This window comes from Channa argus, chromosome 1 (genome assembly GCF_033026475.1).
Source record: "Channa argus isolate prfri chromosome 1, Channa argus male v1.0, whole genome shotgun sequence".
NCBI lineage: Eukaryota > Metazoa > Chordata > Actinopteri > Anabantiformes > Channidae > Channa > Channa argus.
Genome location: NC_090197.1, coordinates 21,641,524 through 21,667,772, shown reverse-complemented (window position 1 = coordinate 21,667,772; position 26,249 = coordinate 21,641,524). Strand labels below are relative to the sequence as shown.

Genomic DNA, 26,249 nt, shown 5'->3' with positions numbered 1-26,249 from the left:
AGACATTGAAATAGTAAATCAAATCCAGGTAAAAACAGCATGAGACTCGGGAAACAATGGTGTGCACAGTGGACCTGAAATAAGAAAGTCACTAGTCCTAAAATGAACATTACTGCCCAGCTACAGTTTGCTAAAGACCATGAGTCAGGAGGCAGTTGGGATAATGTACCACGGATGGATGAGACCAAAGTAGCACTTCTTGGCTTAAAGTGCTATGTGGTGGTGAGAACTATAAACAGCATTCCTTATCACATGAGTGAAATACAGCAGTGCCACTTCTTGAGTCTGCTTTGCTTAGCATTATTGGTGGAACAATGTTTGCACAGAAATTTTTGAATGTATCTATCTTGAACTGAAGCTCAAGACAACGACCCTAAACTCAAATCTATTTTTACCAAGGAATTGTTAGAGCAGGGGTAACTGTGGGGCAAGAGGGAGAGCAGTCGTCCACCAATCCCATAGTAGCTCCCCCATTGGTATGTGTGTGATTGTGAGTGTGAATGGGTGAATGAGAAGCAGTATAAAGCACTCTGAGTACCAATAGGTAGAAAAGAGCTATATAAGGGCAGACCATTTACCATTTAGATGAAAATGTAATGTTTCTGAATGACAGATTAAAAGTTCTAAACTTAGTCCTGTAGAAATGCTGTGGAGGAACTTGAAGCAGGCAGTTCCTGCAGATAACCAGTGTCTTCTATTTGAAGCTGGTCTCTAAGGAGGAATGGGCTAAAATCACGTTGAAGTGATGTGCAGGGCTGATAAACAGTTACTGGAAACATGTAATTATTGGGTCCCATGAGTTACTGAAGCATGGGTTGAAATGCTATTGCCTAAGAGCTGTTGAACAAATACAGGAATATCCAATCACCTTTTATATTATGCAGAAATAGATCAAATTTGAAGGGTTGACAGACATTCAAGCAATAGTGTAGCTCAACATGCATGATGTTCAGGCAAGCTTGTGATAAGAATTCTGAGTGATATATGCATGCACATGAAAACAAATGTGGATTCTTTGATCGTATGGAATACATAGTGGGCACAGCTGCTTTTTGATTCTTGAATCAAAATTGAATCATCTGTATTTCTTTATTTTTAATTCACTCTCCTCATCATTTATTCTTTCTAATTGATTTGCTGATAATGTGTGAAGACCAATGCTCTGTTTTGAGTCATTGCATTCCCCTTTCTTATTTAAAAAGTTCAAAAAGTTGAAAATATCAGAGTTCTTTTCCTTGCTTCATAGTTGACTCTGAACCTGTCTGACAGACATTTACCACCCCAACTCATGACTTACAGTATGTGAGGCTACTGTAAGTATGTCCCAATAAAGGAGTGCCAGTGTGAATAGTGGCAGCTAAAGAGGCACAGGGCTTAGCTGATCAGTAAGACACAAACTCCTCACACCAGTGAGATTTCAGCCCCAGCTTAAAGGCTTCGGGGGAATGGATTTGGACTAACATCACATAAAATTGCTTCTTCAAAGTCTCCTTATCTAGGCAGGGGGAAAATCTCAAAATGGTTTTGCAAGTGGTTTTAGAGCAAGAAAAACATGCAATCACATTTCACACTTTTAAATTACATACTTAGCCATTTTCTTTAGCAGGGCAGAGGGTCAAGTTCTTAAAGATTTGTCTCCTTTTCAGTCTCTTTCAAAAAGGTGGAAAATTCTTGTTATCTTACTTTCACAGCCAGACAACTGTCCATTCTGAAAATGCATATTTCTAGCAGATGAATACTGATGAGCATTGCAGACATTAACACACATACACATTTATGGTGGTCTGGTCCCTGTGTGATTGAAATTGTGCACAAAAACAAACCCATGAAAAGGATGATGGGACTCAGTTCCCATCTGAGAGACTTAAACTTGACTAATCTGATAAGTACAGAGCTGAAACCAGCACTGTAAGCTGACTGTTGTTTGTTCACCTGAAATATGGGACATCAGCAGTATTTATAGTTAAAGCTATGATTTCTGCATGCTTGACAGTCCCATTTCCCAAAGGATGCCAAACATGCTCACATATGGAGAAATCAAGTCACACACATACCATTCAAGTGATGAAATACAGAAATGAAGTCATGCATGATTACTGCAGCAACACCCACAAGGATTTTTTTTTTACTTTCCTTACTTACTACAGGTGTGCTGGTGATGTGGCTACGTACCTCAATCCTGTCTCCTAAAAATTAAATTCTTTTCTAATTAAACTGCACATGCTATGACGTGTTTGTAGTTAACATAAGTTAATTGTTATATTCCAATGTAACGTATTTTGTGAATGACTGAATGTGCTTTTAATAATGGAAAGGGAATTGCAAGGCGGTGGTTGTGGAGAGTGGTGGGTGTACAAATTGCAGGACCTAAAGTCAGTTACTGAGTCTTGTGTATTTTGTAGATATTTCGCTGTAAACGTTCCACATATTTTGGCAGACAAAAATACCTTGTCTAGTAAAAGTTTTTGATATGTTCGATCTCAGTGTATTAGCAACTCACCATTTATTTATGTATGTCAACATATTGTGTTTACAGAGAAGGTAATGTGGTTGTAATTACATTCCAGTGGAAAATGTAATTGCATTTGCAGTTTACTTGCATATGAACGTAATTTTCAGGAGACTCGGTTGCATACGTGGCACTGGCATCGTGACAGTGCCTAGAATCAAGATGGTGAATTGACTCTTGTAACCTTTTAATACCACACATTCCAACAGCTGAAATGTGTACCAGGATTCCTAAAAAGACTCCATTTATGACTTAAACAATTTTTAAAAAGTGATCTGACTTTTAGTGTCAGATTTTTAACCACTATAGTTTTTTTTTTGTGATTTGGGTCCTATTAGATCTCTAGCAGATCAAACATTTTGCCTTATATGTTGTCATTCACCTTATAGCAACTTCTGTGGCCGTAGTTTCCTGACTACAATTAGAGCCACAAAAGCTTTATATTACTGTTTTTAAAACTGGGTAAAATCTGTGAAGTTACAGTGTCCTGTAACTTAATCTAAAGAGTACCCGAGTGCAGTCAGCCCCCGAACTGGATGGACATAATGCAGCTGACACAAAAAGACTGTCATCAGAAGCATTTGGGCACAACACTGAGGGTCAGTCATCTGCGCTTTGGAAGCGCTCACAGCCTAAATACAGAGTCACTGTAGCTGAAACATAAAACGAAGAAAAATAGACTTGAAGTGTAAAAATACACTTTTAGCTGAAATTCCATGTGTATAAAGCACCAGTGAAGCGTGAGCCATTCCGTGGGCTGACTAGACAGCTGGATTGATTAAAATATGCTGAAATGCCTTCTGTGCAGACATCACATAACACCAGCAGTATTTTGGAGCATATAATGCCTTATCAACTCACAAGCAAATGAAAATACCAGCAATATAATAACCATAATGATGAACAAATGTCAAGTGAGTGATTTTCTCAAATATTCCCCCTGCATTGGCTAGGACATACCACATTCTGTATAAGCTGTAGCAGCAAAACAGTGACTGAGCATAATATGCAATTATATCTTTTTCAAAATAAAGTGCATATGTGAAGACCCTGAATGTCTAGTATTACCCCAGTTAAGTAAACTGTGTGAACTTGATGATGGGTGTGAACTCTTTAATACTGACCATCTCTTCAAACATCTCTGAGTATTTTATGTATATGATAAAGAATGCATAATTTATAAGCACAGAACTTTCTTACACACACTTTTCAAGTTGGTGTAACTCTACAGTATTTGGCCAGGCATTGCTTGTTCATTGAGATTCCTCTCATATCCACATATTCCAAAGCACTTGTATTGATCCTGGCTAACTGGGCCAATGCCCATGGACCTCTAAGCCAGAAGTGCCTCCAGCACTAAAATAAAACTTAAAACACAGGCAGTGTGGAGACCTCCTGCTGAGAAACTCAGAGGAAGAAATCAGAGGGCCTGTTACGCCTAAAGTATAGGGCACCATAATTATGTAGCTAATCTTTTCCCTTCTTAATCAAGGAAATATTTAAAAACGTGCTCACCACTTGTTTGAATTTCTGAGTGACTTTTCTCTTTTTTTTTTCAGCATGGCCATGCTGCTGTTGTGGTTTTTGCTGACTAGCCAATTATACACACTTTTTGAATGACTTGATTTTCCCAGAAAGAGCTAACAGACACTATTTTGGAACACACTTTAATCTGGATGTAGATGAAATCATGATTGTGAAAAGGGAGATGGTGACTGATCACTGACATTTATTTATGAAAATGAGATATAATCTAGATATGATGAAGCTGTTTCATTTTTGCAGTCACGACTGTGTCTGCAATTTGGTCTGACTGCAGAGAGCAGTGGAAGTTATTATAGAGAGAAAGAGGCTAATCCATGGAGGATCTGGTTACTATCACATTCACACAGTCAATCTAACAGCAGGACTCTTTCCCCTCTCTCACTCTCTCACGCACACACACACACACATACACACACACACAGTGGTTATATATGTATCACAGATTCAGATAGAACATGATTCATCACTCCTCCGCTGTCCTCTGCTGTTCGACACTTTTGATCCTAAACGGGTAAGTGAAAATGATTCTTAAAAAAAATAAATAAAAAAGGGAAAACGTACATTTTGATCACCTACTGCCAATCATCCAAAAATATAAAACAGACACACACACACTCACAAACTCCAGGGCATGGCCTAGCATGTTGAATAACCTGTGTTGCATAACTAACTGAGGTCAGATATAAAAAGAGGCACATCATCCCCTAAGAGACATATACACACACACACACACACACACTCAGTCATTTCATGCTGTATCTGGGTCACAGAGTACAAGAGAAATAATAACACAGAAGTCATTTTGGATTACATAGCTGAGATCAATAGCCCTCACTGTCTGAGCATGAAAGCTGCATTTTTGCCTTGGCCTTCCCATGAAAAGGGCTGATTGTAGCCTGGATGGACTGTTTTATGGCATGATAATAATGATGAAGACGTGTCCCACACACCCACACCCACCCACAGAGAAATATAGCCTAAAAGCTTTCATCAATTTGCAGTAAATATAATAGGATGGCATGAAAGAGAGAGATAGAGAGGCATGAAAATATATATACACTAACAATAATAAGATAAACCTTGATTTAACATGATATGTAAACAAGTTTTACAATTACAATTAAACAATGTTGTAAGTTCCCTTTTGAGACAAAAAGAAGATACACACACAGGTCTCAAGAAGTCAGCAGAACCTTAGCTTAGCTTAGCTTAGCTTAGCTTAGCTTAATTTAGCGTGAAGACTGGATGAAAACAGATTATCTGTAGTAAAAAAAATCTGCTTACCTCTAAACATCACTAAGAAGGAATTGCTCTGACCAAGAACACTGAAAGCCAAAAAGGTCATGATTCACCTCCTTTTTCCCACCCTTTGCTACCCTTAATATCTGTATTAGTCAGATTTTACATCTAGATTTTACAACAACAGCACATTTGTCACCCTTCAGGTCTTCATATGCTCATGTTCTTATTTAAATATATATAAACAGTAAGTCCCCAAATAACGAGGATTTGTTACTTTGCCTTTGTATAAATAAAGAGATAAGACGTCCTAACATGTCCCTAATCCTGTGTTAGCATCTTCTATTATGATGCATTTCACACCATAATAATAATACTACAAATAATACAGCGATGATCAATTGCTGATCCTATTTTTTCTGCCAGTAAACTACTTCCCCTTTTGTTTTAGTTAAAGGTAAATGACAATTTAGGTTTAATATTATTTTTACAAAACAAACACAAGAGTTAAGTCATTTGAGTTATATCCAATGTCCAATACACTATATGGTACTTTATGTACTACAAAGTACTTTACATTGTAGTACAATTAGACACACATTGATGTGGTGATAGCAGTTTGTAAATAATAGTACCTAATGTTGGGCTATAGCTCTGTCAAGTTTAAGTTCATTTAAATTTTGACATTGATTTTTATTTTTTGTAAATATAGTAGTTCCATCATGATGTCATGGAAAGGCAAACTTAGCATATGAGGTCATCTAATGAGGTCAAAATACTTTTCAAGTGAGTTTAAGCTACTTTCCAATAAAAAGAGCTGGCAATACTGGGTAAGTCTCACTCAAAATCCTTTAAGAGGGAATATCACTTCAATGCTGACAAACTGTTGAATGAATCTGGGTCACAGAGTGTTTGATAACACCTTTCCACATTAAGAAGTTTTGGAGCATAGTTAGACAAAAAATAAATACATAAAGAATAGGTACATCCTGTAGCTTTCCAGTCCAATTTTACCTCCACTGTCTCATTTTTCAATTTTCATCCTGCTCCTAAAAAAGTACCTCTTTAGCTGCCTAATCTTCTGCTGTTGAGTGATTGGCAGGTAGCTTAGTGGGTTTTTTAGAGATTTGTCACTACAGCTGCCTGTTGGTTGCAAAAATGACTCTATGAGGGGAGGGATGGAAAACCAAAACAAGAAAGTTGTAGGCTATAAATCCAAAACATTGAATACAATTTTTAGAGATCCACTGTTTGTGGTGGTAATTTGTTGTGATCATTTTCACATTACACATTACATTTGACCCACTGTTATCAGCCTTTACAAATATTCCTTAGTAGTCCTTTAAGCTCGTAACTATTAGTAAATTGGCTTTACTGATACATTCAGTAGTTTTAAGATGACTCTGTATGTATGTACTGCAGGTACTAAATATTATAGATTATGAATAGAAGTGCTGTATTTATATAGTCACAGTTCTTTCCTTCGTACTTGTATGGTTCTGGTTATCTCCTGTTGGATAATTTGATTGTCTTTATTGAATGTGAACACATTTCCAAGTGAACGGACAGTTAGGACTTGAGCCAAGGAAATTATTTAATTGCGGTAGTTACCCCTTGCAAATGTAATTTTAGTATCCATGAAACAGAGGTAGAAACATCCTTTCCATTACCAGGACCTCAAATTGCAAGAAAAAAGAAGCATGTATTTGAGTTGAAATGCTGGTTAGATGTTCGGGACTCCTGTTCCCATTTTCCATTAAAAAATAAAATAAAATGCTGGCAGTCCTCACACCTCATGTCTTCACCTCTCATCTAATGCCTCTGCGCACACACACATACACACACACACTCACACACAAACATACCTGCTTTGATTCAATTCCCTATGGTGAGCTTCTATCATCTCTAGCAATAACGAGCTGTCATTGGCCCTCAGTGATCTATCTGTCTGAATGTGTCAGGGAGCACACAGGCTGACTGAACGTCGGGCTAAAGCAGTTCTCCACTTCCAAGGCCTGCCAGTCAGAGCTAGGGGCACCTGAGACAGCCCCGGTGTCGGTTAGGATCATTTCTGAAGGCTGACACTGGATCAGAGACAGGAAAAAAAACCAGCTGTGTCGACGTTTGACCCCACCCCCATGTAGAGAAATAAAAAAGAAGTCGGGGAAGACAGCAGAGCAGGGTGATGAGGTACTGACAGCTAAATGCCATACAGGTTGTCAGGAGGATTTGATATCTGACCGACTCCTATTTTGATGATAAGGGCAATGCAACTGAGTTTTTAAACTTTTAGTGCAGTTATATAAACATCCACATTTACATGGGAAATAATTTCAAATCAAGTCAGCGGGCACCTTGAATATTCAGAATCTGAATGTCACTGTGATAACTCGCTCAGATACTACAAAAACCAGATGCGCCATCACAGCACCTTCATATAATTTATTCCCTTCACATTGCAAGAGATATATTATCTATCCCTCCTTATTGTGTTGGTGATAAATGCAGAACACATTAGCTCAACCACATGTGTTTCTCCTCTTTCCACTATAAAGGAGACTTACTTTCCCCTGACCTTCAGCGGGCTGCACAGCCAGCACAAAATATGCATTTAGAAAAAGCACCAGGAGTGGATGCAAGGGTTGCAGGAGATTGCTTTCTTTTGTATGGGGTCATGCTGAAACATGCATCACTGTCCACCTCCAACACACAGCTGGTAATATGCAGAAATATTAAGTAGGATCAGCAAATAAATATATTGGAGTGGTGCTAGCACTGTGACAGATGTTGGCTATTTGCATGGAGCGCCTCTGTCATGTCATTAGCCAGCTCTCTCAGCCAAGCAGGGTAAATGAATGAACTGGCTGCTTGGAGCGATCGGATATTTCGAGCTGTGCCTAGTAGAGGTACTTTGTGCGACTGAAAAGCTTGTGGCCAAGTCAGTCCAGACGGGAGTTCATGGGTGTTATTACAACCAGAGTGTGAAGATTTTTCATGCTGCTGACCTGGCAGCTGTGAGTTTCTATGGCATAGAGTGAGGTATGGGGATGTCTCAACCTTTGAACCTGCTATAAAATACCATGCTTTCAACATTTAAGTGCACTTTTTGTTTTTTTTTGTCCTTTCGGCTTATCCCGTGAGTTCAGGGTCGCCACAGCGGATCATCGTCCGCATGTTGATTTGGAACAGTTTTTACGCTGGATGCCCTTCCTGACACAACCCTCTACAATTTCTTCCGGGCTTGGGCCGGCACTGCACAGCTGGGGAGGGGAAAAGGGCTGTTGGGGGTTCAGTGTCTTGCCCAGAGACACTTTGACATATAGCCGGGACCGAGGATTGAACCACTGACCCTGTAGACGACTGCCTTACCTACTCAACATTTAAGTGCACTATGTGCTATTATTTTCCACATAACAATCAGACATGTCGGCATACACACACACAGAGTACACATACTGTATACAGCACATGGTCCATGGTTTTCTCATTTCTAAGCTGTTCTTACAAGGCATCAAGAGAAAGATAATTATGAAAGATTGATTTAGTCAGTGAAGCAGAGAGTGTGCATTCACACTGATGTTTTGTTCTCTGGTCAAGGCCACTGACTTTCATCCTCCTGAAACATACACACTACTGTGTGGCTTCAGAGACACTATATCTGATCTCCACCTAGCTGAACATAAATGAATAAAGAGCAAATACAACACAGAACAATCCCCTTTATTAACCCACCCCAGGAGCCTACAGGCTCTTAAAATCAGCTCCAGCATTGTTCATGCCTCTCAGCCTATTGAGTGCAACACAGACGCGCCTCCCGGTATGCTCTAATGGCGTGGGTCATCAAGCACTGTTCAAGATGGAAGAAAAAAAAAAGAGAGAAACATGTATTGATTTGAAAATGTCTTGTTCTGTTATTTTGAAAAGCTTTCATCTGTTTTTTCTCTCTGAGCCGGTGCAGGGCCTCAGGTCATGGTTGGGGAATTTATAGAATATTCTGTGATCAGTGTTTTATTTTTATTTTTTTATTTATTTTTTAACCTGCAAGCGTATGGATGTACGTGTGTGCTCATGCATGTATCAAATCTTGTCAGCTGCAGAATACATACGAGGAGGCAGGAGAGTCATATATCTGACAAAGTGCAGCCAATAAAGTATAATTCATGACTGTTACAGTGCCCATGGATAGTAGTCATTACTCTTGTGTTGGTGTTCGTGTAGTATATCAGGCTTCAAAACAACAACCCTCATCACTATATTGATTGCCTGACACCTTCTGATAGATGTTTTCTTTTTCCTTAAGAGAGCAAAAAAGAACAGGATAGGGAGAATAGATAGAAAGATAGATGTAGAAGGAGACGTGGAACAAGTCTTGATACTTCTGCAGCTCTTCTGTTGGTGTCGGGGCTGTGTAGTTGGTCTTGTGCCTCCAGCACGCACACTGGTATCACTTTGTCATAGGCTAATTCCAATCTGCAGGTCACTTATCATTGTGTGAATTACAAACCGTGTTACCCAGTCCCTCTGTTTCCACCATTTAGTGCAGTTTGTTCTTTTTCACAGTACACACCATTGTTTTCTTATAGTCAGCATGAATTCCTCGCTCCTCAGGCCACAGTTTCTTTTCTGTGGATGCGCTGCTAATGTATTGCATGTGGAAGGGCATTTTCATGTGATTATCATCCATCTCTTTCTTTCATAAAGTCACCCCCCACACAGACTTTCTTTCGTGCTATAATGTTGTGTGTTTCTCCCCAAGTGTTGCTTCGTCTGTATTGGTTCTACTTTGTCAAATAGCACCATTCAGCTGATATTTGTGACGGCAAAGACAGGCCTCTATAGGTTTTTATGGTCTGAATGTGGATCTTCAACTATAATAAGACGACAGTTTTTCTTTTTCTTTTGGGACATACATAACTATAAACATAGTTTTGGATTTCTTAATATCAGATTTATTTCACAATATGAAGATAAATGGAATTTTGTTTGTGTCAACTTTTTTACTGGAAATCAGTTCCAGGGAAAACCCACGTTGGGGTAGAAATACAAACCTTAGTTGTATGGAATCCTTGGCAATCTTATTATTCATTTGCCTCAGTACGATTTCATTTCATTCAGAGGAATTCATGCTGTCTCGTTTCAGTTCAAACCTGATTCTCAATTTAATAAGCAACAAATGAGCCACAGTGAAAATAACTTTTTGAAAAAAATGGCAAACTTGTTAATTTCGACTTATTCTTCTGCCTGTATGAAAATACTGAAATCAAATTTTAATTTACTGAAGAACAGAGTTAGGTTTATTTTACGGGGTTATACTACATGCTGTGAAATTTTCACAGCATGTTGTCTGAACCGATCAGAAATTAAAAGTGTTATTAGATGATCTGACCAACCGCACTGTGAAGGGAAAAGCTGACTGTAATTAAAAAAAACATGATGGTATGAGAATACTGACAGTCTCTCCAGGTTATATTTTATAGTATGGCATGTTGTAAGTTGTACAAACGCAATATCTAGTAGAATAGTAGAAATAAAAGTTCAATCCCTGGCTTAAGTCTCACCTAAACACAGTCCTGCCAGTTTGACAAGGCTGTTAATGTCGAATGATTGCATATAGAACCCCAATCCCACCACTACCATCACCACCACCAAATCTGATGTTTAAATAATTTAGGCAAGGCTATTCCACCATAGGAAATACTTATCTGATGGTTGAGTTGGGCCCCTTGTGTGTTCTGCAGTAAGAAAAAGAAAGGAGTGCTGTCCTGTGATCATTTCCTGCATTAATTCTTCTTCGCTGTAACAGTAGCACTAGAAAAATTCACTGCATGCAAACTGTTGGTGGAGTATTTTTTTTATTTATTTATTTTTTTGCTTCATTTCATCAGACCATGTTTGTTTGTTTGTTAGTGGCAATTAGTGTTTGGCGATCTGGTTGTGGCATGTGTTAGCCACTGGGTGGAAATTCATATTGCGTACAAACACAAAAGAAGTAAAGGAGTAGAAAAGGATTATAATCCCATTGTAAATACTGAATAATGATGTATTCTTGAATAGAGGGATATTTAAAAAAAGAAAATCTGTGTCACTACTCGACGTCATTGTGGCCAAGTAAACACAAATTTGAACGAATGTTCAAATAAATGTAAAGCCATGAATACGTTGATACTGAAAGTATCAATAATTTTTAGTTTGTCTGAATACACCATTATTAAACTTTTGTAATGCTTGTGTTTAGGCGTTGTACCAGACCAGTTGTACTACCTATGTACACAAGCCCTTGGTAAAGAAAGTTCAAAAAGAGAAAGTTCATGGGGTGGTTTAAAATTACTATAATCATTATTTCACATACAATCTCATACAAATAGCAATTTGCTTTCCATTACCAAATGTAGCTTTTCCTTCATTGAAAAATCTGTTGTATCAGAACATTAAAATTCATTGAAGTTCATATTTGCTGTTAAGCCCTGTAAAAGTCTAATTTCGAGCAGACTGGGTTGGATATTAGTACCATATTTATATCTAGGTGTAATGAATTGATGCAAAAATGTACAAATGAATGAGTGCTTATTGCATCCCGTCTGCTGCCATATGCATACTTCTATAGGTGTAGTGTTTCAGTATTTTGATCTTTCCCTCTTTCTTCATTTAATCAGCTCTTTCATGGACTGTTCATGGACTTGATGGAACCTTGGAATTTTACACTACAGCTGATATATGACTGTATTAAAGATGGTTGCTTTTCGTTTGACGAGTGTGGTTTAATCTAAATCAAGATATGGGTCCCTGGAGGCGAGTGCTGTAATCATGTCAAACTGGCAGTACCCCTAACCGTCACTCTTTCTCCACTACACTTGATCATCATCTGCATTGCAATTATTGAGCAGATCTAGATGCTATCTAGCTCTTAGGTAATCAGGGGGAGAATGGGATTAGATGTAATGTTATATGGTTATGTTGTTAATCATGAGGCTGTGGGATGTACAGTCTGACATATCTGTATGTGATGCTTTTGTGTTGGGTTCAAGGTTAAACTGCTGTGTAAATCAGAGAGTGTTTAAGCCAAAGAAACATTTTGAATGAGAATAAACCAGCATACCAGTAGATGCTGTGGAGATTGCACTGATAACAATCAGTCACACAGTAAACGAGTTTCGATGTGCAAGCGTATATGCATGTGTGCTGGGCAATATAATAAAGCCTCTTTATATTACTTAATCAAGCAGTCATGTTAATTGTGTAATAGGCTTGTACATTTCCATGCTGTCTCATCTCATTTACATATTTACGCCTGTGTTAATGAGAAAGGCTAAATTAAGAAGGGGTAGGAGGGATATGTAAGTGGCCCCTCCCTCAACATCACTGATTTATTTCATAGTCATTAAGTGCACTGCACATATCTACATTTCTATCTGTAATCAGCAAAGGACTATATTCAGTTTCATGGACACATCACAGTAAACTACTGCCACAAATAATATAAAAAGCTTCTGTGTGTACTTTAAATAAATAAATTATCAGGACAGATGGAAGATCCTGATGAGGTAACATATTAAATGGTAGGATGAATGGGTGAATTCTTGGAAATTGGAAGCAGATGGAGTGAAGACTTCTTTATCAGGACGTCATTGCCGCAGGGATGCTAGTAGTAGTGAGCCTGTTCTCTCCGGGCTGCAGCAGCGATGCAGAATAATGAAAATAAGTGTGTCCATTAGACTAGTTAATCTCATTTGGCCTGTAACATTGGTCTATGTTTTCATCCCAGACTGAAGGCCCCTTGTTCTCTGCTCTTTTTATATGCATATGTACTGCAAAGGGTCACGCACCACACATGCACAATCCCGGCCTTCATGCAGACACAGTGATTTAGCCGTTGCACATAGACAGTGGCTTCACTCCTCTGTTCTCCTGCCTCTCGGCTCCTCCATTCTCCTCCTCCTCCTCCTCCTCCTTCTCCTTTTCACAAAACAACACAGGACTCTTCTGAGCCTGAGGAGAAAGAGCAAAATTTACAAGAGTAACAGAGGGGATCATTTGTGCTGTTGTATGCTGGTGAACAGCACCCCTTTGACTGGGAACCAGAGGTCAGGGCATGACTCCCAAAGGCTGCTGGGTTCTTTGGTGCCTGTATGTGTGTGTGTCTGTGTGTGTCGGGGTGCAAGAGTTTGTGCATGCATGTGTTTGTGTTCCTTGAATGTGTGTGTTGGCAGTTCTATGTGTGTTAGCCTAAGGGTGTATGAAACCCTGCCTGCTAGTGTTACGGGAATGTCACAAACTGTTTTTTGTGGCGAAACTGAAGTCACACGACAGCACAGTGTGTGCACAGTCTTTTTACACACACTGTAAACTATAGTAGTTGGCTTGGGTTGGTGTATGATGTGCTAGCAAGACTTGGTGGGTGAACGCTTTGTGTACATGATGAGTGACATTGAGAGATATTCTCAACACAATTTCTCCTCGCTCCCCAGCACTACATAAGTAGCTTATCCTCTTTAACACCAGTAAATAGTTGGAACACTTAGAGTTTAATATGATTAAACCAGTAATTTTCACCAAAGTGGCCCCTGAAGACAGGGTATTTTGGTCTTTCTTTCCATCCCACACAAATATTCTCTCATCGTGGATTGGATTTTTGGTGCCAGTGTGTGTGATGATAGGCATGTGCATTTAAAAGCTGCTGTATCAAATTGTGTTGAGTTAAAAACTGCTTATATGTGTTGTTTGATTAATCTTGGTTGATGTAGAATGTATGATAAAGGATGTATATTTATCATGTGATGTGTAAGAGAATTTGGATTATGTCCCCCCCCAAACGTGGACTATAGGGTGTAGGCTTTAAACTGGATCAGAGATGCAGCATGAATGATGTTGATAAACAGTAAGGTACAGAATGAATCATATAGGACATGGAACTTGCAGGTGCCATCTTACAGTACGAATGTCACCACGGTCGGTGCTACTGCAATAATAGACTTCATGTACTATTTTTAAAAAGTTGTTTTTGCCTCTGCCCAATGTTTTTGAATACATGTTGCTGGCATAAAATTCTAAATGAACAAAAAATAAATAAAAAAAATAGAATTACTTTGATCAGTTACAACATTTGATTTATTATCTTCGTATTATTTGCAACCAGAAATATGTTGCAAGTGATTACATTGTCATTTGTTCTTTTTGGTTACATTTTACATAATGTCCCAACTTTTCTGGGAAGGGGGTTTGTAAATGGGATTTAATATAGGGCACAGATGCACAATAGAATAAAAGATGCAGGATATAAATTGTAGGACATAATACACAGGCTACACAGTTTATACCTGTATACCACGCTTCATATAGACTGTATAAATATTTGATGACCTTGCTGAATATATCTGATTTGTACCGAGATTCAAAATCAACCACACAATACTATTCCACTACACAAAGAAAATCCAAATAAATAAATGCAGAAGTGTTTATTTTAATCAAACACTAGCATCAAGACTGACAACAAAGAAGACGTTTCTTTCGTTTCTTTCACGAGTGATGATAGAAGATGACTTCTTAATGCATCAGCACAGAGTGGAGAAGAAACATCAAAACACCATTTGGCGTCACAGACAGGACTTAAAGCATTGGCTACAGCCGCCATAACGGCTGCGTGCATGAACAGATGGATGGAGTAGAAGAGCTACAGTGTGGAAGTGTTTCATCTCCAGTCTGTACTCCAAAAGGTGTAAGTAAGTAATGGGTGATAGCTGCTTTCTAACATCCCCATCATCACTGTAGTTAACACCAGCACTTGTGATTGCACAACCTACACATTCATGCCTGTGTGCACACACAAACACACACACACAGAATCACAACCTAAAAGCACTTTCATGACACAAGAAGGCAAGTGTTAAAGGCAAGAGCCTTCAGGGTCAGAAGTCATCAGCTCAGGGGCCTGAAATCATGTCAAAATGCACTTATCCTACTGCAAACCCCCACATCACATGTCTCCAACATGTCTTTTTTATTACTGTTGATGTCTCTCAAAACTGGTATTCAGGAAACTCTCACTGATATATACCCAGTGGCAAGATGATAGTCCCCATCCGTCCTTAATTCAGTCCTTCCAGCTATCCCAGCTGCCTGAGTGCCACTGGTGGAGCAGTGATGGATGACGCAAGGCTCATTAGGATAAGACAACAAAATCAATAGAGCGAGCGCAGAGGTGGCAGCACCTCAGACACTCCAGTAAAAAACACACTGATAGTCTATTCACCCGCAGTGAAGTGTGCCTTAGTTTTGTTTTGTGTGTGTGTGTGTGTGTGTGTGTGTGTGTGTGTGTGTGTGTGTGTGTGTGTGTGTGTGTGTGTGTGTCTATGTGTGTGTGTGTACCTGAGCCTGTGTGTCGTTGTAGACAGGGAGCAGTTATGGGGTGAGTGATTGATGCTGATGGATATGGGTAATGGATAAACTCAAATATAAGAGCTCTCAATAGAGTGTTTGTGCATGAGATGAAAAGGAAGAAGCTTTCAGGAAGAAAAACAAAACGGGTTTAATGTTACTGTTTGCCACACAAACAATACTTTATTTTTTAAACTGTGATATTGAAAAGTTAGTTCCTCTTCTGGAGATAGATCCAGTGCCATAAACAGGCCATTGTCTTGGCTCTACATCAGATCTTATCTGTGACAGAAACGGTTTTCTCCACTGTAACGAAACTTCCTTTATGCCTGCAGGTATATTACAATATTGAAAAAAATAAACTCACTGATGTCACACAGTCTTGTTTGTATGTCCGCCATAAATAAAACAAAGAAATTTTAAGTAGCAATGAAAAAAAAGCGTTAAAAAAAGCTTCTTTTTAAACAACAAAAATAGGGCATTTTTTGCAGCGGGGTTGGAGCAATGGCACCCTTTTATCTTCAGGAGGTTGTAATTTATGGTTGCACACACTGCCACAGAGATGCGTTAATGCTTATCAGTTGTTCTTGCAGTCACAGCGTTGCAGATCTGCATGTGTGTACACATGAGCACGCGCAGTGAGGGAGGCGGTGCGGGTAGATAGTTGTTGACAGTTTGCTGTTTGTGGTCTTACAAGTAGCAGATGTCTTCCTGTGTGAGACTCTGCAGTTGTCTGTTGAACCAGAGCCGTAATGATTTCGCAGTTTGACTGCGGCAGAGAGCAGACTGTAGACGTTAATGCTCCACTTCATTCCAAAGGAAATAGTGAAGGTTAATATCAGCCTTTCTGTCCTCCACTACCCTATTCCCATCCAGATTATGGACTTGAATGACTTTCTCAGTAATAATGGAATTCCTGAGTAAAGTTCATTCAATGGATCTCTACTCTACTCCCCTAACAGTCCAGTAATTGAATTGAAATCAAACCTAATTGGATTGCTATAGGTATGCCACTGAACAGTGTCTCTTTTCCTGGGAAGAGGACGAACAGCAGAGGACAATGTGTGTGTGTTTGTGTGTATGCATGTGGGTCTGTCTCTGTGAATGAGGATGGAGATGGAGATGAGGCGACACTCAGTGATGAATTAGATTAGACTAATCATTTTCACTATGAGAGCTCAGGTTTGGTGATTTGGCGTGGAGGCTGGCTCCCGGTGTGGCTGCAACATGCTGACAGTCAGCAGAAGCCAGGCTTCACTGCTGTCGCGTCACAAACAAATGAAGCGAACATCCTGTACAAGTCACAAAGTGTACAGCAGCCTGCACACAGCGCTTACACAGAGCACTATGAGAACACAGCTTGTCTCTGATGTGATGTACATGTCTGCCGTGATGCATCTAACTGTAATATACTCCTTTGTACTTTTCTCCTCACTATTTTCTCTTCACTCCCTGCACTATACTCCCTCCCTATTACTACTATGATTTTTTACACTATTACTTTTTAACTGTAGTCCATTCTACTCAATGTCACTTTACTCTGCTTGTAGCTCTGTACTTTTTTCCATGTTACTTTGCTACTGTGTAGTGTCCTATTGCTTTTCTTAGCTTTGGTTGTACTATTTTGTACTTTACTTCCCTGTACTTTGTACTACTCTACCATATTCTTCTTTCAGCATTAGCTTTTTTACTACTTCACTCTATTGCTCTATATACTTCAGTATGCTCTGCTCCATTATGACCACCCACCTGGTATTGAGTAGTTTCCGCTTTTGCCGTTAAAGCAGCCCTGACCCCCTAAGGCACGGACTCCAGTAGACCTCTGAAGCTGTGCTATCTAGTCCTGTAAGTTGCAAAGTAGGGCCTCTATGTGTTTATCCAGCACTTCCCACAGATGCTTGATTGGATTAAGATCTGGAGAATTTGAAGGCCAAGTCAACATTGCAAACTCCTTGTTGTATAAACTATTCTTGAAGCAGTTATTGCAGTGTGGCAGGGTGTATTATCCTGCTTAAAGAGGCCACTAGCATCAGGGAACACTGTTTCAATGAATAGTCAGCAACAATGTTTAGGTAGGTGGTACGTGTCAAAGCAGAACTTTGCCCAAGGCATCACACTGCCTGTCTTTTTCCCATAGTACATCCTGCACTATGTGCACTATGATCCCAGGTAATCAACACATATGCACCTGGCCATCCACATGATGTAAAAGAAAACATGATTCATCAGACCAGCTCACATGCTCATTGTAGGTGCTTTTGGCGATGGGCATCCTGAATGGCCCCGTATACAACAAGCTGCAATAAGCTGTTTTGAAACCTTTCTATCTGAGTATTCACTTTTTTTTTTTCAGATATTTGAGATACTGTTGCTTTTCTACTGGATCTGACTACATGGACAAGCCTTTGCTATGCACATGAATCGATGAGCCTTGGACCCTCGTGACCCTGTCACACTTTTACTATCACTGTAGCGAGATAATCAATGTTATACCCTTCACCTGTCAGTAGCCATTATGTTATGGATGATCTGTGTATATTGCGCATTATGTTTTCTTTGCTCTGTTGTACACAATTTGCTGTGGTTCTTATTGTATTATACTTCACTGTACTCAGCTGTACAGCTACTGTTAATGCTACTGTACTACTAATCTACTCTAGTCTACTCTACTCTACCCCAAACTCCATTCTACTGTACCTTAATTTAATTCTGTGGCACTCTACTTTACTGCATTGTGCCCTACTTTACTCCTTTAGTCCTTTGAATTTGATCAAATTTTAATTTTCTCTGTTTGACTGCTTGTTATCCAAATACTCTACACTCTACTAGCCCCTCCAGCCCATTTATTCCTCTTTTCTCTACTGTTTGTTTCCAAGCCCAATTCCATTTTACTTGTCTTTCTTCTGCTGTACTTAACTTATTTTGTTCTACTCTCTTCTACACAACAGTCCAGTCCCACTCTTTTTTATTTTAATATCATCTTCTCTGCTTCACACAGTTCTCTTGTTTATTTGGCTGTGCTTGTTTTCCTTGTTTCCTAGCTCAGATTCCTTTAATTTGCGGTCTGGTGTATGGTTTTGATCACAGCCATAATGAAAGACAAAGACTTGATGCACTGATGCCATTATAACCAGAGTCGCCTCTGATGCCACATTTGTTATGGCTGGGACTTTGAGGTGGGGCAATGATATGCATGCAGGAAAGGGTAATTACTCAAAAATGCCTGTTTGTTTCTTTCTTTTGCTTACCTTTATCTTATATAACAATGTTTTATAAGAGTGGAAAATCTTTTACATAAAAGAGACTAGGTGAAGACTCTTTTCCTTTGCTTTTCTTCTCAGGAAGGTCAGAAGGTCCAAAGCAGAACTTAGAGATGCTGCATGAGTTGAAGTGTCTGCAACAGTAAGTAGTTTTTTTTTTTTTTTAGAATACGGAAATATGTTAAACACAACTTACTGTGCTGAAGTGCCAACATATATTTTATATTGTGGGGGAGCGACTGTGGCCTCAGGAGTTAAAGCAGTCCACTGATCCACTGATGCCAGGGTTGTTGCTTTGAGTCCCGGCTCCTCCTGGCATATGTTAAAGTGTCTTTGCGCAAGACACTGAACCTCAAAGTATTTGCTCCTGTTGAGCGAAGGCCAGCTGCATACAGTAGCAGCTCCCCCATCGGTGTGTGAGTGCAAACAGGTGAATGAGAGACAGTGTAAAGCACTTCGGGCACTGATAAGGTAGAAAAACGACATATATCTGCAGATCCTTTACCATTTGCTTTTACACCTTGAATGCAAATCACAGAGTGATGGTGAATGTCTGACGTACATTACACCCATTCACATTTTCTACTTCACTACATCAGTTTGTCAGATTACAAAGTTCAGGTAGGCCTCTAGTCTCATTATTTAGGATGAATCCCATCCAATTTTAATCAGGGTCCTACTGAGGGAGTTGGGAACATCCCAAGGGTCTGTATTGTACATGAAGTCTTTATTTCGCCCCAGGTTATTCTGTAGATATGAGTAGCTCCAACTTCCCCCCCTCACGTTTTTTTTCCCTCATTCTCTCATTAGAACTCGTTTCGGACCTCATTTTAGCTGTAGGGTCCAATAGGGTTCCAATTAGATGGACGACAGAATTAATGAAGTCTATCTCTCAGTCTCTCCAGATCTATCTCACCCTTCCTCTCTCTCTCCCCTCCTCCTCCTCCTCTTCCCTTGCTCTATTTATCCCAGTGCTCAGGGGGACACTCGGTCTGGATTCAGTCAGTGTGGCGGCGTTTCTTCTCTTACTAAATTAAATATGTGTAATTGATGGTTTCATAAACAGAGCTAACCTTGCCAGCAGCGATCGAGAGCTGCCGCTGAGGAGGTCCATGTGAATATGTATTGTGTCAGAGCAAAGAGTTTGCAACTACATCCACCAGTCCTCAGGTTCCTCACTCACAGTGTGAGAGGGGGAGAGAAAAGGAGAGAGCAAGATATTGACTACACCGGCTTCTCGCCTTCGCAGGCGTAATTCATGATGTAATGTCTCCTGCAGACAGCCTCAGCTGAAAGCAGACAGCATTGTTCTTGAGTAAACTCTCACTTACAGGATGTTCTTTCTTTCTTTCTCACTCTGAGTTCCTCTCTCTTCCTCTCTCTTGCCGTGTTTTCTTTATCTTGCCATTTACCACTCCAGAGAGACGCAATCAGTTTGAACTCTACCGACAAAGAGATAAAGGCTTTTCAGCATAAACGTCAGGTACAGCCAAGTACAGTGAAAAACATGCATTCACAGCAGCCTTGTCAAAAAACAAACAGTCTGACAAAGTGAAAAAGACAAAATGTGGTGCTTAACGCATGTTAACGGGTACTTCCAGCTTCAGCTTATAATCTGAATGTTAAGCACAAAGCCTTATTTTATTGCTGTAAACATACTGGTGGTATGTGCCAACACCCCTGTATCATCAGAAAAGCAAAGTTGTATGTAGCAGTCAATTTCACATCACAGCTTTTCACATAATTTCTTGTTTATTACTGTTTGTGTTCTACGTTTGACAATAGAGCAAATGAATACAACACGGTTTCACAGCTGAACACCTGAGCTTCACACCAGCACATTGACACACCATAACACCTGTAAAGTTCTTGTAAATGTATATGTTAGCTGACATTGCAGGGACTATAACTTTTACATTTCATTGTGAAGCAATATCTCGGACTGCACTCGGTAAGACAGTCGTCCACAGAACACAGGGTGTGCGATTGTGTGTGCGAATGAGTGAACGAAGAGGAACATTGTGAAGAGCTTTGGGTAAAAGTGCAATAAAAACAGACCATTTACCATTTACTAATATATCCCTTTAGTAATCTTAAAATGGCATTTATTTTTTACTTCTGGCAGAGCCAAGTCAGCTGTTTTTACCATTATCTGATCTAATTGCCTCCTGGTTCTATTTAGCATACAGACACGAGCGTTGAGTTGGTCTTCTCATCCAAATCAGGAAGAAAGCCAATGAAATGCCAAACTATTGCATTAAATCTGCAGTCTTTGGTGACTTGGGAGCAGTACAAAAACGTAAACACACAAAACATTTTGGCAATTCGGGAAGTTCATATGGAGAATGTGGTAGCAAATGAGACATTAGCATTCATTTGGCATTTCTGACCACCATCGGACAAAATATATATGGCTTTTTAGCTGCTAAATGCTACATTTACCAACTAGTTATTAACTTTGTCTGTCTGTTGGCTGGTGTTGGAACATTTATAGCTTACACTTTATGTACTTTGCAGTTTTTTTCTTTGCTGTTGGCAACAGCAACCAAAGCATTAAAGCTGCAAGACAAAAAAACTAAACAATATGATATCAAACTTGCAAGGTGCAAAAACAACATGGAATAGGTTTTTTGTTTTAGGTAGGATTTCCTGCAGTGGTCATACCTGAAACTACATTTAAACGATCTTTTTTGAAATTCTTTTTGGAAAACCCCCTTTTTCTGTTTCAGACTGATTATGGGTTTATTTTTTATTTTAAGCAACTAACTGCAGGTGGAGCAGCTTTGATGCATGTATCAGACTCAACTTCTTTATGCCTCAGCTGTTTGCAGTAATACAAAGATCTCATCTAAAAGACAGTGAGGCCTATTTGAAGATCACAAAATACAATAATAAATGAATAAAAAAGCTTATACACTTTTTCCTGCAGTGCTACTATCAATAATACAGACATATCCATTAGTGCGAGAGAGGCTAGTCCAGGGCAAACGCTCCCTCTAGCATTTAAACAAACCTCCACTGGGACTCATTCTCCCAGACTCCCCTGGGGCAGGGACACACTAGTGCCAGACAATGCTGTACTGCTGGGATCTTTCTCCTTCATGCTTGCAGTGCTTATAGCACCAGAGAGTGAAGGAGAATAAAAACACACACATCAAGGAGCATGCACGTTACTGCTGCCACTGTAGTGTTTGCCTAGAGCCGCGCAGTTGGGGTTGAGATATTCAAATTAATGAATAAGAGTGAGGAAAGTGAAAGATGAGAAATGTGCTTGGTAAGCTTCTGACTTTGAGTAATGCTGGTAATTGAAGAGAAACATATAGGAATGCAGTGGGCATGTATTAGCAAATGAATGTGAAGATAAAAAAAGAAAAGGCTTAGTGCATGTCTCATTACTTATTGCATCTCTGTAGTTGAGACAAAGAAAGTTGCAGTGCAAACACAAAATTGTCCCCACAATCCAGTACTTCGGAATTGGGAAAAAAGCCAGGTGCTTACAGTTTACCACTGAGTTGTCAATTTATCAAGTCTGTTAAAGCTGCAGTACAGCTGATATCTTGTGTTAGTGTGTTACGATCTTATAGTCTTGTCTGATTTATCTGCTGTCTGTCTTTAGCACTCTCCTGTGTGTTTAGGTGCTAATTAGAGTACAGCACATGTGCACAAACACACATAAACACGCACTCTTTCTCTCTCTCTCACATACACATGCCCACAGACATGGAGCGATCACAGGCTCACGGATATAGACAGTGCTTTATGACAAGAGAAAAGTATGTGTTACACCAAAGAGAGCTTTAAATTACTAGTGATATTTCAAACAAGGCGCACTCACACAATCATACACACACGTGCAGACATAGTACTCTCTGAGAAATCTTTCAACGTTGGTCAAAATCAGTCTTGATAATTTTGTCTCATCGTTTTATTTCCAAGTTGCATTTGTCTTTTCATTCCTCACCTAAAGATTCTTCCTATCTCTTGTGTTTGACTGACCAAGACCTCTCTTGTCTCTCCCCCTCCCACCTCCCCTCACCCTAAAACTCCTCGGCTCGCCATGGCTCAGTATGTGCACTAATCCTGTGTGCCTTGGAGGGAGAACTGCACTGAATCACTACATAAATGTATGAGTGTCCAAAATGAAGAAGAGCTGAGAAATGTGTGGGCAGCGGGCTAGGAAGCATGTCCAAGTTTACTAACAGGATGGGGGGCATGGTGTGGGCGGGGTGGAGCTGCAAGTAGGTGAGTGGGTGGTTGGGGGTGTTGTAGAGGGGAAAGAGAAATGGAAGGAGGCTTATATGAGATATCTTTCTTGATAGAAAGGAGTCAAACTTAACAGCAGGGATGCTGTTTTGCCTTGTTCATTTTGAGCTGTTGATAAAATGTGATCACGTTTGAGTTTTTTAAAATAGCAAGTAGTTTATACTAAGTTCTAAGAGTGCTAATCTAAGAGTACTAATACTAAGAGTGCATCTAGTAAGTAACTTATGTATTTCTTTAGCTATAATCTCAAGTGTACTACAGTAAATACACATGTTTTACCTATTCCAGTTTGCTTGTGTTTTTTAATCATTTGCAGTTTCTTTTTTTAACTTAACTCACTGGAATTTACAGTGTGCAGAAATGTTATTATAATTTTCAATGATTGCAAGTTTAGCAATGCCTGCCTGTCACCAGGTCTCAGCAATTTCGTTTGTGACTGATGTGTTACAATAACTGATAGAAATAATGTCCAAAACTAGCCAAATAAGAACCAATGTGTAGTAAACCAGATAGATCCTCTATTTTTCTCCAATTCCAAAGCATCTCTCTCTACCCTATATTGTGACAGCTGTTGACATCAAATTTACTTCTATCAGCATTTTCAGCCCCACCCTCTTTGCATTCACTTCCTCAGTTCTTGCTTCACTAAGGAAACATAAGGGTCACTGTAGAAGTCATCAAGTTGGGACCAGTTGTTCATATTCAGTTGAAATTAATTCATGCATGTAATAATAGTGGAAGTGGGGAAGTTCCATGAGTATGTAGAAATCCATTTGTGTTAGATGCCATGTGTCAGTATACTGTACACAGCTGGTGGTTGAGAAGAAGAAACTTGTTGCAGTGTTATTCCTCAATCTTGAATCATAGAGGTTCAAGCTTAGAAAGAAAGGCAGCCTGAGGGGTATTTCATGGAGGTCTTGTGTGCTTACCTCTAACCTGGAATCCTTCTCTGTCCCTCTACCTTTTTCTCATTCTCTCCTTTTTCCCTCAGTCCTTTTGGAATGATGCACATCTGTTCACTCTGTCACATCTTTGCCACTCTTCCCTTATCTATTCTCTGTGTTGTCTGTCCCTTCCTCAGCCCTCAAACCCCCTTTCCCCCACCTTCTTCTCACTCCCTTGATGACTTTAAATTACTACAGGGAAAGTTATTTGGAGTTCAGGTAAAGTTCACACACAGACCTAATAGCCCTTCTCTCTATTCTTCCCATCTAAGCTGGAACGTGACAGTCTGTCTGGGCATCCTCTTGACATGGGATTGGCCTCTCTACTATAAACCCCTCAGAATAGCACTGGTAATTCGGTCCCCTGTGGCTTGGACTTTGAGTTTGATTAAATGAGCTGCAGCATTGATGTGTGACATTAGACTCACTTGTGTTTAATTTTTTGCCTTTTAGTATGAACAGATTATGTGACAGTGGGCTTCTGAGCACCATGTAAACCCACACCCACACCCACAGAGCAAGACAACTAGACTTAACTTAATAATTTTCTGTTTCTTTATGGTACTTTTTTTTATTGTTTGTTGTCTTTTTGTGGTCATTTCACTTTATTCCACAATATGTCTCACTATGTTGTATTGTAGCTACTTAGTTTTTCTTTTTTTTTTACATCTTTTACTCTTTTTAGTTGTTTGTCATTTTGTTTGTCACTCTATAGAAATATTGTCTTTGAGTTTGCTTTCTTTTGTGGTCGTTTTATTATTTTTCATGGTCATATGATCTCTCTATTTCTATTTTGCTGCTTTGTCTCTTTCTCATTTTGCATTAGTTTTGGCCAAATTGCGTCTTTTCACAGTAATTTTGAGTCTCTATGTTGTTGTATATCTCTTTTTAGTCCTTTTTGATGTTTTATGCCACTTTGTAGTTGTTTTGTGTCACTATGAACTCTCAGGTGGAGCTAAACTTCACTATTTAGTGGAGTTAAAAACAGGTTGTCGTACTTCTGTCCAAAGCTTCTTGAAACAACAGGTCAACAATGACACACTTCTCCAGGTTTTATTTTCTTAAAGCATACTTTTGTTCTGCTGTCAATTTATGGGACTACAGGACATTTACATGATTTACATCAATTTAAATACTGTAACAAATCTAACTGTGTTTGAATCTAATGCAACTCTAGCCCCAATGTGCTGGACAGCTGAAAATAATCAACAAAAGCACTGAATTGGTTCAATGATCAGGGTCGAGAAAAAGGTAAAAAGCAGGAAACTCGTACTTTAAACTGATTCCTATGACTTCCTAAAAAGAAATGTGAACAATCAAAGCTATGGCTCTGGCCCAGAAACTACTTGACCCCTTGGATTTCTGGGCCTGTGGTCTTTTCAGTCCACCCATCCTTTTAAGGATGTAATCCACAGAATAGTTTTATATCAGAAGTTTAACAGAACTTTATTAGAGCCATGTGCTGACAATAAGGGCTAAGATACAGTAAGTATGCATGATCTGTTGCTCAGTGACATGACAATGGGATAAGTCATGTGTGTAATTGAAAATCCTGCATTTCAGCCTGTTGTGGGGAGCTTTAATGGATTGTTGTCTCTGTTTGACAAAGCTCACCCTTGCCTCCTAGTGGTCAGGCAGGTCGTTGCTTCTCTTGACACGAGCTTTACTTGAGAACGACAGTTGTGTGTGTTTGTATGTGTAACTGTGGGTGTGATGCTTCCAAGGACCTGTCCGTCTAGTCCACAGGCGTCCTGTAATCTGTCTGACATGCGCAAAGCCCCCAGTGACTGTCTGTTAGTAGGCCCATTAGACAGCCTGGGATGAGGCTGAATTTTCATTAGCTCAAGTGAATCTGTGCATGTCCGTTTGCGCTTGAAAGTGTGTATGTGTGTGTGTTTGCGTGTGTGTGATGAGTGTGTAATCTGTCTGACACCAGCCAGCCAAGAGGGAGAGACACTCAAGGGATGACGGATAATAACTCGCCATTCAGAGGACAGGGAAAGCAAACTGGATGGCAGCAGTACTTGATTTGCTTGTTGCTAAATTACAGTATTGATAGTTAATGTGCCGCTGTCACTTCTTACTGTATCAGATTAATGTCTGAGTGTTTTGAAT

The 26,249-nt window shown here is 39.6% G+C and overlaps 1 long non-coding RNA gene across 1 annotated transcript in view; it reads left to right on the top strand.

Annotated features, from left to right (window-relative positions):
* Window positions 1-26,249, top strand: part of LOC137128760 (uncharacterized) — an 86,151-nt gene that overhangs the window by 47,198 nt on the left and 12,704 nt on the right. The window contains exon 3 of the long non-coding RNA XR_010914641.1: window positions 19,009-19,069. This is a non-coding gene — a long non-coding RNA (uncharacterized lncRNA). The remainder of the gene's footprint in view (window positions 1-19,008; window positions 19,070-26,249) is intronic.